The sequence below is a fragment of the Elephantulus edwardii genome, unplaced genomic scaffold (genome assembly GCF_000299155.1).
Source record: "Elephantulus edwardii isolate Elephantulus edwardi_28Jun2011 unplaced genomic scaffold, EleEdw1.0 scaffold00503, whole genome shotgun sequence".
NCBI classification, from domain to species: Eukaryota; Metazoa; Chordata; class Mammalia; order Macroscelidea; family Macroscelididae; genus Elephantulus; species Elephantulus edwardii.
The window spans coordinates 496,781-499,977 of record NW_006400253.1 but is presented as its reverse complement, the minus strand read 5'-3'; positions in this window follow the sequence as shown (position 1 = coordinate 499,977).

Sequence of the window (3,197 nt, the reverse complement as noted above, 5' to 3'; positions counted from 1 at the left end):
GGTAAGGAGATAGGATGAATCCCTGGTGTATGCCCTTCCCAATTTTGAACCATGCCGTTTTCCCTTGCTCTGTTCTGACGACTGCCTCCTGGTCCAAGCATAAGTTTCACATTAGAACGAACAAAGATTCATAGCAACTCTAAATACAAAAGATCTGAACTTGCCCTATTTTGCACTATCCTCATGAGCTTCTCTATGTTTGAATACATTTTTGTAGTTTATCTGTTCATCTTGTTGAGGGTCTTGTTCTCGTTCACTCACCACTGACCACTGACCCTCTACCTTTCCCAGCCTGAAGGAGCACAGTCTACCGAATGACCTCTCAGTTGCTGGAATCTGAACCCCTGAAAGGACAGGTTGAGAAGAACTGAGAATCCAAGCCCAGAAAAGAAAAATAACATGTTGTTGTTGTTGTTTGATGCCATCGAGTCGTAGACGACTCATAGCGACCCTGAGCACTGTTCGTACTTAGAGTTTCTGGAGGCAAGCCATTTCGGAAGTAGATGCCACTCCTGCTTCCAGGCTTGATTTAGTCGGAAAGCTCCAGCCAACACTTTCCACCATGGGTACCCATTACCATGGGTACGATTGGCACATTACTGTCACAGTCTTCAGCATCACAGCAACCATGAGTTACCTCTGTACAACAACGCAAAGACCATTGCTATGCCACCTAGAAGAATGGTTGACAAGAAAACAATTTGAACCTGGCCAAGGGCCACAGATGAAAATCACCCACCTTCGGCTTGGTAGCATAGCTTCCTTTCCACTAGGCCAAAGTAACTCTCTCTTGGTCGTCGTCATTGTTATTGTTGTTTGATGCCGTCGAGTCGTAGATGACTCATAGCGACCCTATGAACGAATGGCCTGAGCACTGTTCATATATAGAGTTTCCGGAGAAAAGCCATTTCGGAAGTGGATGCCGCTCCTGCTTCCAGGCAAAAATATAAAGAACTGAAAATATATCCTATTTCTTCCATACTCAACACACCTGTGTTTGAGGCAGAAAGTGAACCTGCATCCAAATGTACCTGGGAGCAATAGGTTAAAAGATGTCCTGCTGGGACCTAATAGGACCCTTGAATTGTGGATTATAGGAAATGGAAGGAAGGTGGACTCAGATCAAGAAGAAGGTCCACACTGATGATAACACAGGACTGTAGGTCAATGGGTTCCTTCATCCACCAACTTTAGTAACACTGAGGTGTTTTGTTGGAATTTATGGGCTTTTAATGTGCTAATTGTTCAAAGGTGCAAAGGTACTTTTGCCTGGTAGTTGTTGTGTACTGTGGGGTTGGAACTGACCCATAGCTGAACCTCCAGTGGGTATTCAGAGGATATAAGTCACAAGAGAGGTGACTGTCTATCTGTTTCCCCCCGAGAAGCTGGTGAATTTGAATTGCTTACATTTGTGTTAGTACCACAATTCATTACCACTGAGCCAACCAAGCACCATAGGCTCTTATTATTGTACTCTTAGCTGTTGTGGAGTGGGCCAGCTAATTCACAAGCGTTTCATGATGAGTTGTCATCTCCAATATCATTACCTGATCAGACCCGGATAACTCAAGATTTGTGATATTTCCATTGGTTGAGTTTTGGGAGCAGACAGTACTGATTTTCTTCCTACTTAGATGATGATCTGCTGAAATCTGTTAATAGCAACATGCAAACTTCCTATACATTGAACAAAGTTATATTCTTAGGCAACCGTCCAGACAACTATCTTGGAGGCACTCAGTTCCAATCTACCAGCAGATCTGCAGGAGTAGGATGGGCAGTCTCCTCTTGTGTGATTAACTGCGTCTAAAATCTGCTGGAGGGTCAGCTTCGTGTCAGTTCTGAATGGAAGGCACACAACAACAATAACAACATACCGTCCAAGAAACAAATCATTTGGATCCATTTCCTTCTAAAAAAGGAAAAGGAAAATGAAAATATAAAAGGAAATTGTAGGCTTGCCAATATTGTTGGCTATGAATATTTTTATGCTAGTTCTCTAAAATCAATAGATAATAAATAGAGAAACAAAGTACCCTGTTAACAGTGACATGGACATTGGATATCCTGGGTACCTAGAGTGGGGTATAGAGCCTGGTCAGGATCAGGAAAGTGTTCTCCCAGGCCTTCTTCTATGTGGACACCCTCCTCACCACACAGAGCCACTGATATCCTGGATGACATGTGATGATGTGTGCACATTCAATAAGGTATCTTTTTGGAAAGCATTCCAACACAGAAAGTAAAGGAAGAATATTACAGCTATCCACAAGCCTTACCCCAAGGCATGAGTATTCTTTGAAAAAAAACTGATAATTTACATGTTCTGATAAGACAACTAGATGCCTGGATCCTGATAAGGCCCTGGGCCTGATTACACATTGACAGGGCCCCTCCCCCAAGTTCCTGAGCAAACTAAAACTCTTTCTGGGTGTCCCTGAAAGCTCCTATAAAAGGCACCTGTCTTTGTCTGCCTGCTCTCCACTCTGATCCTCTCTTCAAGGGTCACATGGCTGCTACTTTAGACCACCTTCTTTCTTTGTCTCTCCTGCTCCCAATACTTTTTTCTATCTTACAATAAGTATGTAAGTTCATGTGTGGTGACAGGGATGTTCACCCTAACCACTGTCTTGGTACCTGGTTTGAGGGCTGAAATGTTTCACATGTGCCCCTTTAATGGCAAAAGTCCAGTGCAGATAGTCTCAGCTGACAAAGTTCTATAAGGTAAATCAGGCATCAGTACAGAGAATGTGAATTATTCGGGATGCCAGAGTCCGAGAGTAGGATGAAGGGATTCACGTAGTGGGAGATGTAATAAATACATATGTCAAGATTAATCAAATAAAGACAAATATTCTTGCTAATTCAGAAGCAGGAGTGACATCCACTTCCTAAATAACACTGGTAAATCTATGAAATTTGATAAATGTCGATAATTGTTGAGGAGCCTCAGGCCTTTTGTTCATAGAGTTGCTATGAATCCTGCTTGACTCGAATGCAATCAACAACACAACAGTGAAAGCCAGGTTTATCTAAAAATTAGATGCACATAATGAAGAGATTGAGATTGAACACAGCTTTAGTTTGCTTGGCTCCACAGTCAACAGTCTTGGCACCAGCAGCCAGGAAATTAAAAGGGGCATTGCCATGGCAAAGTCTGCTGTTAGGGACCTCTCCAAAGTACTGAAGAGCAATGG